The sequence below is a fragment of the Protopterus annectens genome, chromosome 1.part1, assembly GCF_019279795.1.
Source record: "Protopterus annectens isolate FY-2018-M chromosome 1.part1, PAN1.0, whole genome shotgun sequence".
Lineage (NCBI taxonomy): Eukaryota > Metazoa > Chordata > Ceratodontiformes > Protopteridae > Protopterus > Protopterus annectens.
Genome location: NC_056726.1, coordinates 981,942,849 through 981,959,804, shown reverse-complemented (window position 1 = coordinate 981,959,804; position 16,956 = coordinate 981,942,849). Strand labels below are relative to the sequence as shown.

The 16,956-nt window shown below is 39.5% G+C and overlaps 1 protein-coding gene across 1 annotated transcript in view; it reads right to left on the bottom strand.

The window, feature by feature from the left end:
- Positions 1–16,956, bottom strand: part of LOC122808397 (gastrula zinc finger protein XlCGF26.1-like) — a 259,922-nt gene that overhangs the window by 33,768 nt on the left and 209,198 nt on the right. The window lies entirely within an intron of this gene.

The window sequence follows — 16,956 nt, the reverse complement described above, 5'->3', positions numbered from 1 at the left end:
CGTCCGACTGCGGGACTGCCTGACGACAGGATAACCTAAGTGCGATGACTGCAGCAGGGTAACATGATGAACATCTATAGTTTCACATGGTTCATCACTCACTCTTGTCTCTTTGCTTGATGGAGCTGCCCATCACTGAACAACTGCCTTCCACCTCCTTGTCAACCAATATTCATGCTTCGTTTACAGGTTTTGCTTCCAGATCCTCACTCTTCATTTTGAACAAACTTGGTATTTACTAGGCTAGCTACCCTTTTGGGACATTTTTAGCCTAGCCAAATTCCATATTAAAGGTAAGAAACAAACCCTGTATCTTGTGTCTGTGAGGTAAACACCTTAACCACTATGACAACCCTTAACCCCTCTCTTCCTCATTTTTCAGCGGTACAACCTCCTTACATAGCCACCGCATGTGCATCTGATTTGCATTTCCCCCTCACATTTCCAACACTGTGGACAGACACCATCCTTTTTGGTGTATCCTTACGAGACTTCTATACCACCTATGCACCATCTTTCCATGCACATCTCTAAGACAGCCAAACTCTTTTAACATGTTCATCATTGCTAATATTACTCTAAAAAACCTTTCTTCTGAATGTACTGCGGGCTATTTGCTCCAATGATCCCTCAGCTTACCAAAAGCACACTCACATACACACTCTTCCAAATGTCTGCAGATGATAATTCTTTTTTACTTAAGGTTAGTCTACTTCATAATTCATTATTTCTCCTTCTGTATCTTTATGGTTTCCTTGCACTTGTATAGGCTCTTCTGAATGCTCTGGTTACTTGATTTAATAATCCCCTATGTACAAAATCCAGTCTCCTTTCTGTACATTATATTTCTCTTTGAGAACTGGGAAAAATGCCCATCCATTTAATCATTCATCTCTTGCGTCCAAAACCTTTCTAATGCACTTTTCTTCCGAGATTGCAGCCTCCCCTCCATATCCATAGGGAGACTAAACCAAAGATTCCCAACACTTCTATCCCATGCATTGCTTAACCGCAAATGATACCCCAGCAACCTAACAATCAGCCTATCAGTCACCTATAGTTTTCCGTGGGGGATTTTACTTCTTTTCCCCTTTTCCAGGAAGTGTGACCTCTCATGCACAGTTTGCCTTTCTCACTGTCTTACAACTCCCACCCTTCCAGCCCTTTCTGGGCAACTCATTCCAAATTTTAATTTCCTATGCCTCTCAGGATATGCACACTATTTATAGGATCACATATTACCTAAAATTCAGAATATCCCATTCTGCAGCTTTTCTGTAAGCCCCAAGTCCACCCTTTAAGATTGTTCGATTATTAAATGGATGATGTGCACATACCACACATAATAAAGTACATGCAGAAATAGCATTGTACAAACTACTGCTATTTCTGTTTTACCCCCAAATGAGGCAAATGTACCTAAGCATGCAGCTAACATTTTTGTTGTCCTTGCCTACAGATCTGACCAGTTTTGGTCTGTAATCTCAGCTACCATTTTATTAACTTTAAGCTCCAAGTACTTCACTACTACCTCACTTCTTTTCAGGGAGTGCAGAACATATATTCTTCTATTTATTTCCAGTTCTAATCACTACTAACATTAAAGTGGTGGTAATGAAGCCCTGTCATGCTATCAAAACTGTCAACTAACTCCAATATCTCCAGCAACTGCAAAGTAACATCCTCAAGCAGTCATCTGCAGTCAGGTAAATACCACTCCTTTCAGTAAAGTAACATCTTCATGCAATAATCTGCAATCAGGTAAATACCACTCCTTTTCATAAAGTAACATCTTCATACAATCATCTGCAATCAGGTAAATACCACTCCTTTCCGTAAAGTAACATCTTCATGCAATCATATGCAATCGGGTAAATACCACTCCTTTCCGTAAAGTAACATCTTCATGCAATCATATGCAATCGGGTAAACACCACTCCTTTCAAAGTAACATCTTCATGCAATCATATGCAATTCATGCAATCGCATAATCAGTGTAATACCACTCCTTTCCGTAAAGTAACATCTTCATGCAATCATATGCAATCGGGTAAATACCACTCCTTTCCGTAAAGTAACATCTTCATGCAATCATCTGCAATCGGGTAAATGCCACTCCTTTCCAAAAAGTAACATCTCTTCATGCAATCATATGCAATCGGGTAAATGCCAATTCTTTCTCTACTATTAGTCTGCCTCATTCAGCTTTCCCTTACACTCTGCACCAGACATTCAGTTACCATTAAAATAATACTGGTGATAACGGACAGCCCTTTTTGGGTTCCTCTCTCCAAGACTATTACTTATCCACCATTTATATATAGCCATGTCTTTAGGGATCTATAAAGGGCTTTTACTCCCTTCAATGACTTACCATCTCTAATGGCCTCTGCCAAGGTACATGTCATAAAGTCCAGTATAACACAGTCAAAAGCCCTTGTGAATGTCCACAAACATACTTCTAGTCTTTCCCTGGTACTTCTCCTCAACCCACTCTACAAAACCTAAGAGTCAGACAGAGATCCATTGATAATTTGTCTTTAATAAAACCTACCCATTCATTCCTTGCTAGTTTCAGAAGGACTTTCTCTAACTTTGCTATAAAAATGCATGCAAACATTTTGGTATCTACACTACAGCGAGATATAGGACAATCATTTTTTATATCCATTTCATCCCATTTATGTTTACACAACATTACTGCAGTGTTTTCCATACATTTAATCTCCATTTTCTACAATGTCATTGAACAGGTTTGTCACCGTCCTGCTCATCTTAAACCCACTATTTTATAAACATCAGTATGTTAAACATCTGGTCCATTTACTTTACCCTCTTTTAAATACCTAGTGGTGTCAATCATCTCCCCCTTTCTTATCAGCAAATGTATTATTTGTTGCTCCTTCTCATACAATGCATATCCTTTTCATTTATAAGCCACTGCAGTTTTGGGGGGGGGGTCTATTCTTTATACAGGTCAGTATTGAAATCATGTCCTTATTTGCTTACTCACACAGTCTTCCTCTCTGATCCAGGTTTCCTAGCTTTTATCTTTGACCTCCCCCATAACAGCATTTGGTATCTCACACTCCCAGCATTTGATATCTCACACTCCCCTCACACACCCACCCTTCTCATCAGCTCAGCTTTTATCTTAGGTTCCTCAGATTCTTTCATCTTGTCCCTTATGGCCGTTTACTCCACCATGTTGATCTCTTGAACTTTTACCTTTCATTGTTCAATGAATTGTAACTTCTTAAGTCTACCCTCTAGAGTTCTCACTTCCACTGCCCTTTCTTTACCCACTGCCCTTTCTTTACTCACTCTCCCTCTTCTGACCATAATGTGGCCCCTCCAGGCAACTTTCACACCATCCCATGCATAAATTCCAAGTGTGCCCTTTTGGTATTTTTATTTTCTATCTCCCTAACCATATCAAGTGTCCATTTGATATCATAGGTTCATAAATTATAGGTTCATAGAGTAGTACTAAGCTAACTGCCCTTGCAAGCCGTTTTAAGCCTAGCTAATTATCCCTTGTGAGACTCAAACCCTGCACCTTGTGTTTGTAAGGCAAGCACCTTAACCATTAGGCCACCCTCCTAACCCATCTCTCCTCATCCAGAGTCCAGGATTCCAGATCTAGTCACTTATGGTCCAATTTCTTAGCTCCCAGCATATCTTAACAATAGCAAATCTGACAAGTTAATTTCTCCTCAACATACAGCTGTGATTTTCTCATTTGGTTTCCCAAACACCAATAAGTTGTCCAACCTACTAGCATGGTTCATTGTTCATTTCACATCTAGAAAATGTAGATTCTGCCTTCTCTGGTCTTAACTCTTGACATACATCTAACAGTCTCTCCTGTTTCATTCCCCCAACTAGGGCTTGTTGACTGCACCTATGAAATTCAGTTACTGCAAATTTCCTATCAATTTTGGGTTCTAACACCAAAGTGAAGTTAGCCCCATGACTAATTTGTTGCCCTCTTTCTTTAGAGCCTGTAAATTATTCAGCCAGACATGAAAAACTTTGGGTCTGTCTGCCTTGGAATCATAGAAAGAACTCAATACCAACCCTATGTTCCCCCTCAGCCACCTGTCAGCCAACCATCTACCTTCCTCATCTTTTAACTACCTTCACCTGTTCAGCAGGGATGATTAAAATCCCCACTCACCTTTTAGTGCCTCTTCTGCCCAAGCTGAAGCTGACCATTTATAGTCCTTTTTTTCTATTTTTAACTCTTGATGTTTTAACTCAATGTCTTGTAAAATTATTAAACATAGCTCCTCCCTCTTTACTGACTCTCTCTCTCTCCTCTTTATTGGACTGCAGATGCCTGGAATATTTCCACAGTTTTGTATATACTGTTCAATTTTATACACAGATCCATTACACAACAGTACCTGTACCAACACAACAATATTTTCAGAATCCTCAGCATCACCAAAAACACCTGCTTTCTTAAAGTACCAGGCAAAACCCTTTCACATTTATGAATGCCAAGCAATGGCTAATGTTTCTGTAATTTTACTATAATTAGTATTTCAACTTTCATTATCTAACCAACTTTAAATGCATGGATTACCCAACTCCAACTGACATATTACTGGCTTTTTTCATGGGGGGGGGTCATCTTTGAATCTTTTTAGCAAGCCTCAGGGGTAGCACCAGCCCAAGCTTAATATTCTTAACCATATCATAGCCCTGCTATTCAGTTGCTTCCACATCTATTAAAGCCTTTAAATGTACAACAGTTAACTGTGCGAGGAGGATTCTACCCCAGTCTACCAACTGCCAGTAGTAGGTTTGCTACACAAAGACAATGGCATCTGTTACAAGGTTTAGTTGCTTATGTGGTGCAGTTGTCCTTGGCATCATCACAGGTTTGACCACCTCTTAGCAGAATCAGCAACAGTAAGAAGCAGTTGATCCATAGTTGTCATCTTGGCATAGGAGCAAATACACATACATACTCCACAGGATCCTTCTAACCCACACAGCAGGACTGCTACCCGTTCAAATGGTGGTGGTGGGGGGGATCACTCAATTAATGGTCTTTCAGACAACAAGAGGTATACCTCAACAGCATTTCTTGCATGGAAAAAATGTGTGCCAAGTATGCTAACATTCGCCACTAATGTAGTATACAGTATTCCAGCAGAGGAGCAGAGGACTCCTTGTTATGCCAGGACATGAGTGAAATGTTATTTAGTGCTCCCCTGGTGTTTTGTAAATAAGTAGCTTATAACTAAGGTATTTGCCCTACTGGTTACAGCAGAAGGCAATAAGTGTGTTTTGGTTGATAGCGACAGCTAAGCAAATTCATGAGGAGAGGATCAAAAATAAAAATGAGGCAAAAGTTGTCATATTTTACCTACAGAAAAAGAGGCACTGGGCCATGGAAAATCCATGGTAGTTCCTAGGAATAGAAATCATGTGGAGGAGAAGACCAGGCTGATGGAACCAGCCCCTGTAGAACTAGTAAGACTGGTCAATATTATAGCAAGCTGGACACCTACGTGCAAGCAATCGGAGACAGACTAAGTCAAAGTGCAAAGTCACTTATCTCACACTCAGATGGAATAACTGAGATTCAGAAGTAAAAAGAACTGGAGACCCAGAACATCGATGCCCCAGTTAAGGCGGAAGTAATGGAGAGGCAGTTCATAGAAATGTAATGGAATGTAGTGAGATACATAAAAATCTAAGACAGATCAGAATTCCTGAAAATGTAGAGGAAAAAGACCCAGTGAAGGTTTGTGTGAAATTAATAGCAAAGTGGGTATGCATGCAGGAAGAGAGTTGCAGAGAGAAACAATACATACAAGTCTTTGCAACTGTTTCACTCACAGGTTGGAAACGCCAGAGTTAGTTTACTGTTAGATTCACTCCCTACCTGCAAAAAGAGAAGGTTTTGGTGTTCCTGTAGTCTCTGGGGAAAAATACTAAAGATACAAGGGTGTACTGCATGCAAGATTTTATTGAAGAGACCATGAGATAAAGGGGATGGTGTTTGCCTATAATGAGACAATGCATAGCCAATATTATTTTATTTGACATTTGTTACCTGGGTTAGTCTGGCTGGGCAGCAGCCCTTTTTCAGCAGAAGCCCAAGAGTAAAGCTACAAATAGTACAAGCAACAAAGTAAGCATATGGCAGAGTTTATAACTAAACTAAAAATAAAAAGTATAAAATTACAAATATGTCAAATAGTAAGATGAAAAACATGATGGAAATTGTCAATAAAATTATAAAATTACAATATGTCAAAGAGTAAAATGAAAAACATGCTAGAAGTATTCATAAAAGTTGAGCATAATGGAGTACAGAGTTACATACAATATTCAGCAGGATAAAGAATGTAGCAGCACAAACTGAACAAACAGCAATAGACTGCACAGATACCAATGTAACACACCACAAGGAAAAGCAAAAAAAACTGCAGAAACACGGCCGGAATCAAATAAAGCAATTCACACTTCTTGTAAAACCAACAAAAACCTTTAATGAACAGTGAGCACTTTCACACTCTAGGTGCTTCATCAGACTGCAAACTATTCACATATTTAAATATACCAAATCATTTCAAATTAACCAATCACTGTGCACCAACATAACCCACTGTCTCAATACCATAATGCACAGTGATTGACTGATCATGTAATAAACTATACAGAAAAATAAAAAACATATCTATCTATATACCACACACACTATAGACCCAGTCTCACATAGTACCATTACAACCTCAAATCATACACATAAACACACAAAGACATACTCGGAGGCTCTGATCAAAAATCTACCAAAACAGCAGAGGCCACCAAAGCAGACACCCAAACAACCACCACCTCAGAACACAACACCTGCAACACATAGACCTCACAGTCAGAGTGTCAAACAGTCACAGCCCTTAAGGCCAAACACAATGCCAGACACACTAGTCATTGCTGACTCCATAGTCAGACACACTGACGTCCCGCTCACCAGACTGAGTAAAGAGAAGGTCACAGTAAGCTGTCTGTCGGGCGCTAGAATCCGCCACATAACGCAAGCACTCAGGTCTCTCAACAGCAGGTACAAATATGACTCAGTCATTGTCCACTGGTGTAAACGACCTGAGACGTACCTCCTTGGACTACATGAAAAGAGACATTGAGGAGCTCTCTGATTATGTAGCCCAGGCAGGTATGACCCTGACCTTGAGCAGTATCCTACCTTCACCAAGAATGATGCCACAATACAGAGATAAGATGATCAGCTTTAACAATTGGCTTAAACACTGGTGTCATTCAAAGGGGATCCAGTATCTGTCTGCCTGGGATGACATGCTGGACAAGCCACGCTGCAAGGGGCGGCTTGCACCTGTCACCCTGGGATTCGGATATTGGCAAAGGCTCTTGCCACCCCATAGTGCCTTTTTAGGCAAGGCTCAAATTCTAAACCTACCACCCTAGAACACAAAAAGGAAATAAACTAAGGGTAATGCTGCTCAATGCCAGAAGTCTAAATCTCAAAATGCACGCTTTCGAGGCCCTTCTCAGTATGGAGAACATTGATGTCTGTGCTGTGACAGAAACCTGGTTCAAGGCTCCTGACAGCACCCCAGCGCTATCAGGCTTTACCTCATATCATGCGTTCCGGCCCCAAAATCCGGACAATACCAAGAAAGGAGGGTATCCATATTCATCAAGGACACCCACACCTCAAGACTGGTAACGCGATGATGCATCGGAGACCATCCAGGTGCAATTAACCGTAGGCAAGACTGCTCTGCAAATTGTAGCATGTTACAGGCCACCCTCACAAACTCAGGAACCTCACATGGCCTTCCTGAAAACACTAGAGGATAAATGTATCACCAAACACCATCATACTAGGTGACTTCAATTACCTAATATAGACTGGGAACACTACTCAAGCCCAAACACCCTAGCCCAAAAGTTCCTGGAATTCATAAACTCAAATGCCATGGAACAACTAGTCACCATCCCCACAAGAGGAGATAACATACTTGATCTCATCATCACGGACATGGGAGCACAATGTGCAACACCGAAGTATACCCCTCACTGGTGAGATCAGATCACAAACTAATCTCGCTGGAGGTCCTCATCCCACCCCACCTGAAATAAAAAGACCACAGTAAAGAACTTCTCAAAAGCCGACTTCACACTTCTAAAGACTAGTGTGGTCTCCTTTAAGGCCCCGAGCTGGCGGGAAAACAGTACTCAAGCCGCTGAATCACTTACAAATGCCTTCTACCAGCACCTGCAGGACTGCATGGATAAGGCAATCCCAAGCAAAACAAAGACTCTTTGTACCAAAGGCAAGTGTCCAGTCTGGTGGACCCCAGCCATAAATAAACTCTACAACAAAAGGAGGAAGCTACTACAAGATAGATCAAAATCCTTAAAAGGTAAGACATCCTTGATCACTATAAGTAAAAAACTAAGAGCTCTCATAAAATCATCCAAAGCAAATTTCGAGAGAAAAATAGCTAAAGACTCAAAAGACAATCATAAGGCCTTCTTTAGCTATGTTAGAAACCTAGGAGGAAACTCCCAGATATGCTCAGAACTAGTTCAAAAGGATGTGAAGATTACTGATCCTACAGACATTGCCAACATACTGGCTGACAGGTTCAGTGCAAACTTCTCCCCCCCAAAAAGGAGAGATATCTATACCAAGCGATTTCAGCCCCCAAACATCTCCAGCCCAAGTGAGAACTGCTCTCCAAAGCAAAAACACAGCATCCATGGGACCTGATGGTGTCCCCGGCTGTGTGCTCCACCGAACTCAATGAGGAATTAAACCCACAGCTAGGACAGCTGTTTAATCAAAGTCTTACCTCTGGATACTGCGTACCCAGGAGTGGCGCACTGCAACTGTGGTCCCACTTCACAAAGGCGGTGCCTCCACCGACCCTGGAAATTACCGCCCATTAGCTTGACAAGCCTTATCTGCAAAGCCATGGAGAGGATCATAATGGACCTCATAAATAAAGACATAGGAATTTGCAGACTTTGGATCCAACCCAGTTTGGCTTTGTCAAAGGCAGATCATGCCTTTTAAACTTGGTTGACTTTTTGAAACAGTCACCAAAGCCATTGATGAGGGAAAGGCAGTCCATACAGCCTACCTCGATCTGGCTAAGGCCTTGATACAATACCCACTCGGGTATCATTGAAAAACTCATCAGCTTAAATGTTAACCCATACATCACAAGATGGGTTGCAAACTGGCTGAGTGACAGAACCCACAGGGTCAGAGTTGCTGGCGCCATGTCAGACTCAAAGCCTGTCACAAGTGGTGTCCCACAGGGCTCAGTCCTGGGCCCACTCTTGTTTGGCATCTACTTTTCAAGTAAAAGCAAACACAGGAGGGTTATGGCTGACAAAGTTTGCAGATGACTGCAAACTGGGCCATAGTAGAAAACACATCTGACACAGATATCCTTCAGAAGGGTCTCACAGCGGATAACTGGTGCCAGAGCCACGACCTAAAGTTAAATGCCAAAAATGCATAGTCATACCCTTCGAAAAACAAGGTTACCCCTAGCTACCAAATAGGTGGCAATCCACTGAGCACAGAAGAAGTTATCAGGGACCTGGGGACCCAGGTTGATAGTAGTCTGTCATTTGACACCCATGTAGCTAAAGTAGTTAGGAAGACCTTCTACATTGCCCACCTTATCATGAAGGGATTCTCATCTAGATCAAGGGAGGTCATAGTCTCCCTTTACTCATCACTCATCAGACCAATGATTGAGTACAATGCCCCACTCGGAATGTATCTGACCCGACACTTGCAGCAGCTGGAGGCCACAAAAGTTCCTCACCAAAAGGATAAAGGGTCTCAAAAATATGTCCTATGCTGCCCGACTGAAAGAACTCCAGCTCTATTCAGTCCATCATTGCTCAGATGTGACGTTTGCCTAGCGTAGAAGGCCATGTCAAACCCAGATTTGATGAATATGGTGCACCGCAAAGAATCTAGATCCATCAGAGGCACAAGGGCGAGAGACTTAAACCTCGAGACGGCTATTAATAGGGGACGTGCTGGAGGGATAGATTCATCACCCAAAGACTCCTATGCTGTGGAACAAAATCCCGCTACATGTGAGGCAGAGCACCTCGCTGGCCTTGTTCAAGAGAAATCTTGACCAATGGATGGGAGATCGCAGATATACCCCAGGGATTACCTCAGTGTCACTGCTCAACAGAGGCACAGCAAAATAATGGGTATAGTTCCCCATACTAAAGGGGTGGCGTAAGCCACAAAACGATGGGCTAGGCTTGTAAATGCCCTCGGGCAGATAGCCTAGTATGAACCTATGAACCTATATATATATATATATATATATATATAAACATGTAGTAATAAAATAACACAAATATCTATTTATTTCTTAGCCAGCCTACGTGCTTTCAGGGCTGGTGTAATGTATACTGCATCATTAAGACCAGACCCCATGTGTGCACCAAGTCTTAAAATCCATTTAATCTCGGCCGTTTCAGTACGTGCATAAATGCCCCCCAACCTAGCGCCAACATTAAGGACTTGTAAAACTTGAAACAAAAAAATATGATTATCACCTGCTGCTAACGTATGCTTAGCTAATGCACTGTAATCCATTCCCCTTCTAGTACAATAGGTATGATCTCTGATATGTTCTTTAAGTCTCCCATTTGTCTTCCCCACATAAAACTTAAAGCAGGCCGTGCAATGAGCTAGGTATATTAAATTCTTAGTGTTACAGTCAGCTTGTGTTCTAAGACACCAACATCTATGTGTATCAGGATGCAAAAAACAATCATTCTCATCTACAAACTAATTGCAACGGCTGCATTTCCTAGTCCCAGTTCTATCTAATTGTCCAATATCATTAGATCTAGGATAGCATAAACGTTGTTTAAGGGTATCCTTATTCTTATAGACGACCTTCGGTCGAGATCCCACCAATTTACCTATCCTATCTTCTGTTCCTTATTCTTATAGGCGACCTTGATTGAGATCCCACCAATTTACCTATCCTATCTTCTGTTCCTTATTCTTATAGACGACCTTCGGTCGAGATCCCACCAATTTACCTATCCTATCTTCTGTTCCTTATTCTTATAGACGACCTTCGGTCGAGATCCCACCAATTTACCTATCCTATCTTCTGTTCCTTATTCTTATAGACGACCTTCAGTCGAGATCCCACCAATTTACCTATCCTATCTTCTGTTCCTTATTCTTATAGACGACCTTTGGTCGAGATCCCACCAATTTACCTATCCTATCTTCTGTTCCTTATTCTTATAGATGACCTTCGGTCGAGATCCCACCAATTTACCTATCCTATCTTCTGTGTGCAAAATATGCCAATTCCTATTCAAAACACCCTGAATCGGTTTAGTGTCCATGCTATATGAAAGAAACATAGGTACCTGATACGGCCGCTGCGTACGAACCGTCTTGGGGTGAAGACCACTGGAATAGTAAGGTGTCACTCTACCCGGTCTCTCTATTGGCCAATGGCTTTGGAAACCTCCATGTCACCATAACCCCTTTCCCATAAATTTGGATTTAAACGTCGCCATGCTACTCTCTAATTCATGATCACTACAAGTCAATCTAGATACTCATAATGTTTGCCCCTTAACGACACTAGAAAAAATCTGCTGGGGATGCATGCTGGTTCTATACAGAAAAGATGGACAATAACTGTCTTTACGGTATTGCTTAGTTGTCAAAGCCCCATCATTATTAACAATAGGTTCATAGGTTAGTACTAAAGTTGGTACAAAAGTACTTGGTTTACATTGACTATTGCTGAGACTTCTTTGTTAACTAAAGGCTTAGGTTTCATACCCTCTGTGGCTGCCTCCATAGATGAGACTCTTATAAATTAGACTTTCTGCTAGGAATGCAGCCCTACGTATGACTTTTCGTGATACAGACTTTGAACAATGAAACATTTTCTCTAAACCAAGTACTTTTGGACCAGTGTTTCCACCGGCATTAGATATTTTTATTGAAGCATGTGAGAAAGATTTATATCAGTACTTCAATGATCAGAAAGTTATGAAACAGAATAATTTAGGTGTGAGTGAGCATGCAGCTCTGAAAGAATTACAAAATAACAGACAGGTGGTCATTAGACCAGCTGATAAGGGATGACCGGTGGTGGTTCATGATGGTGAATATTACTTAGAACAAATGTTATTTATGCTGGCAGATACAGCTGCGAACAATATTGGATAAATATCCTTTGGTCCTTAGGGATACAGAGAATTTTTGTGTGTGACCTATACCAGACCTTTGCAGTTGGGTATTGGTCCAATGCTGTTCTTGTAACTTTAGATGTAAAATCACTGTTTACTTGTACCCTGAATGGGGTTGTTATTAAAATGGTTAAGGATTATTTGACATGAGAAGCTTCGTTTGCAAACACACAGATTGATCTAATATGTTATCTATTGGAAGTAATACTTGATAATAATATTTTTGTATTTGAAGGTGCATACTATAAGCAGATGGCTGGGATTGCCAGGGGCACCAGCTGCGCTAATAGCTATGCGAACTTAGTTATGGCCGAGTGGGAGCAATATAATATAGTGAACAGCAATAAGGAAGGTATATTTTTTACCAACGCTTTGTTGACAATACTTTTTTTCATTTGGGACTATGGCATGGATGGTTTACTTGCTTTTATTGAAGGATTGAATTGCAGTAGTGAGTTTTTACATTTTACTCACAAAATTCCATCTGATGCCATAGAATTTTTGGATGTAACAGTATTTGTTAATAATGATAGGGCTTTGACAACTAAGCCATACCGTAAATACTGTTATTGTCCATCTTTTCTGTATAGAACCAGCATGCATCCCCAGCACATTTTTTCTAGCGTCGTTAAGGGGCAAACATTACGAGTAGCTAGATTGACTTGTAGTGATCACGAATTAGAGAGTAGCATGGCGACATTGAAATCCGAATTTATGGGAAGGGATTATGGTGACATGGAGGATTCCAAAGCCATTGGCCACATGCTCAGGCCTCTATGCCTAAAAAACAAATGATAAGAATGGATGAAGATCTAATAACTCTAATCAGTGGTAGCTAGCCCCCCCTTTCTAAGAGTCCTAGGACTGAAGTGATTTATGAATCTTCTGACCAGGATTCTGTTTTTTTCTGATTCTTCTGATGATCTGGATTTGCCCTTATCTACTTATGAGGATTCTGATGCAGAGGACTCCATTCCCTCTGCTTCCCCTCCAGAGGATTTTTCTTTTGGGGAAACCTTACATACTCTAAGGGAGCATTTCCACTGGGAAAGCCAGGATTTGTTTGATTCAAAAAATAGGCTTAGGGATTTCTTACTCCTGCCTCAGCACAGGCCTTTAGCTATTCCTCCTGTACTAGACATTGTTGATGATGCCTTTTTGGAATCTAGTTTGGCCCCTAACTCCTTACCCCCTGCTCCCAGAAAACAAGAAAGATATTACAGGGTTCCTGAGTCACACAAGTTTCTTTTTAAAAAAAGTACTATTGTGGATCCAGAGACTATTTCACTGGGGCCCAAGGGCATTAAGGCTTCTACTGCTAAAATTCCTACCCCTTCTGACAGAGACTCCAGGGTGTGGGATAGATGGGGTAAGAAGGTTTACACTTCTGCAACCTTGGCCATTAGGGCTTTAAACTGCCAGTTTCATATGTTAAATTATCAGCAACATGTTATTGGATTGCTTAAACAGAAAATTATGTTGATTCCTGACTGTGTGGAAAATAAAGAATTACAGGATTTAATGCATTCTGCTGAACAAGCTGGAAATCATACTTTGCAATGTGGTTTTGATTCATTAGAGGGCCGCTGTTACTGGGTCTGTGCTCAGAAGGCATGCTTGGCTTAAGGAGCAATTTTTGCCTGATCATGTTAAAGCTAAATTGTTGGATGCTCACTTAAATCAGGACCACCTGTTTGGCAACAAGGCTGAGGAAGTTCTTAAAAAGATGGAAGATAAAGCTAAATCTATGCAAACTGTTAAATATTTCTTACAAGTTCAGCCTCCTAGATTTAGTAGGCACTGGCCTTCTAAGAATTTGTCCTTTCCAGCCCCTTCCAGGTCTTCTCAAGCCAAACCCAGATGTTAGATATTATGAATATAAGGCTGAAATTAATTCTGTTGTAAATATGCTGAAAGATAAAGCATAGAATAAAACGTTTGCTTGAATATATGTATAGAGTTTAGCAATGTAACATGTGCATTCATACTATATGTATAACAGACAGGCTTCTCTTCACAGCATCAGAAAAGCCTAACGAAAGCAATATTGAACATGATTTTCTCATGTTTGCAGAACAAATACCTAAACTCAGCAATATGTGATGTTTTTTCAATAGGAACAGCTTGTACAGATGTTTCCTTTCAGATTTATGTTAATGGCATCTTCACATCAGCAAAAGTGCTTACAAGTAAATCACAAAAGGACAATAGAAAAGTCTAAAAACAGACATTATGTGACTTCCCACAGAAGGCCAAAAAAGATACCAAGAGGAAATAACATCTATGTGCGTGATTAGCACTCTATATATATAACAATTATAGTAGTTCAGTTATGTGAGAAAGGGACAGAGAGAGGTATTTTGTAGAAGTCATCATTCATATCTGTAATGAAGGAAAACTTTGTAAATATATGCTCCAAACTAACAGAAAGAGTATGTGTGGTTTATTATAAAATAAGTTATCTGTAACTGTGCTTATAGCTGCAAAATATATTTCTTTATCAGTGTGCAATCTGAAAGGCTTGGTGCTTTAAACAGACTACAGGTGGAGTCATGCAAAGCTCTGTGTCTCTGATTCATCAAACAGCACAGCAAAACTGTGTGTCTTAAGAAGACTTTGGATCCAGCACAGCATAGAAGCAGAGCACAAATTAAAATATATTTTTCAATGGTGACCTTAACGAACATTCCTAGCCTGTATCCAAAAACAGGGGGAGTGAGTGGGTAATGCCTTGTATATGGTCACTCCTGTAAAAGCACAGTAACTAACGTTTACGTGAAGTACTTCAGATTTCTACAGTTTTCTATAGTTTACAGCAATAATACAGTTTATTAGACGTCTAAATCCAGTGAGACTGCATTGCAGAAAGATGAGCAGTGCCATAAATTCTCCAGAAAAGGTACAATACAAAGTTGTAAGACTGAAACTGCCAGTTTTGCTGTGCCAACTTCACAAGTGACTACAGAGACTTTTCAACCATCTACAGTAAAGCAGCTTGGCCATCTGCCTCTCTGTTGACTGGTAAGAAAATTTTTCTGGGTTACACACAGTATATGAATGCCATAAAGGTAATAATAATAATAACAGAATTAAATGTTGTATATACAGCATATTAGTAAATGTTAAAACCTTATTAGCTCAAGTTAATAGTAAGGCATTATGCAAATGGGTTGCAAGTTAATATTATGCAAATAGATTACAATATTTGTCTGGTATCTGAAACAAAATCATGTGTGGTATAAAAATTTTTTTGTGTGTACAATGTCATAAAAATACAGTGAATGCCACTATTCACAGGTTAGACTGTACAGACAACAATTGTAATGGTAAAGAACCAAGAAAAGTTAATATGCTGACATTATATTCAGATGTTAGACAGTTGTGTTCTGTCACCAGATGTAAAAGGTTTATTTTAGTGTTGCAACAACAGTCAAATCAGTTACTGATAAAACCTCTAGTACATTCTGTTACAAAAGAATGTAATAAACTTCTAAAAGACAGACACAATGAGTTCAGGAAGCTTAGACAAGTTATACATACATCTTTTCAAAAGTGCATGGGAGTTTCAAATTCAGCAGAACAGCTTACTGAAAAATGTCAGAAAGACCATGCAACATTACAGGAAACTCTTCAACAGCAGTTGCAGGATAAAGGAAATAAATTAGCTGAACTGACAGAGACTGGGGACTTCCTGCATACACAGCTAATCTATGCAAAATAAATATATTTTATAATATGTTTATGTTTTGAAAATGATTAAGCATACATGGTAGGATGGTAGGGACAAATCATTCTTAAATGTTTTACTTTCATTCAGTTAAAACAAGACATTTATCAGTAGTACAGTAAAGTAGACCATATAACTGCTATTCTAATAGCATAGTCAAAAGGTACACAATAGTTTTAGTGTATAAAAATTAAATAAAAATAGTTACACAAAACAGTTCTAGTACATAAAATTAAATAAAAATAGTTAATAAGAGTAAAGATTTAAAGTCACAAGACTGACATGCTTAAATAAAGATTTAAAGTCACGAGACTGACATGCATGTATGTTCTTTTCATCTAGAGTACATTTGTTTACAATGCACAAAAGCAAAAGGCAGACAACAGCAAATATAATGTAAATATAAATGTGTTAGTTAAGCTAATATCCATTTGTTTTATACAATTTTATATAATTGTATAGTAACACCACACCAAACAGTTAAAGTTCTGAATTTTAAAATAAAATAAAATCACAAATGATATTAGTCAAACAGTTTTTGTAAAATTAATGGCAGGGCAGTTAAATCAATAAAAAATATTGAAAAATATGTAAGCTAATTATAAAATAATGTTTAGTTTGCATAGTTATGCAAATGACAAATATAATACTAAGTGTTTTATAACTGCATTTTACTAACAGAGGATTAAAGAAAAAATGCTAAAAGGGTTAAATGAAATATGAGCTCAGACCTTCCTAGACTAGATGAATAGTTACAGGAAATGTTGGAAAGATAAGATAAACAAAACTGATTGCCAGACAAGTAGCTTGAGTTTTTCTAAAGTATCATTGTTATTAAAACATAGTTGTTAAAATGTTTAAATGTCACAACTGTGCATAGATGTCACTGATAATCTGTTTGCAAGTAAATGTTAAAAAAAAAAAAAACCTCAGTTGCATCAAGTACAGCC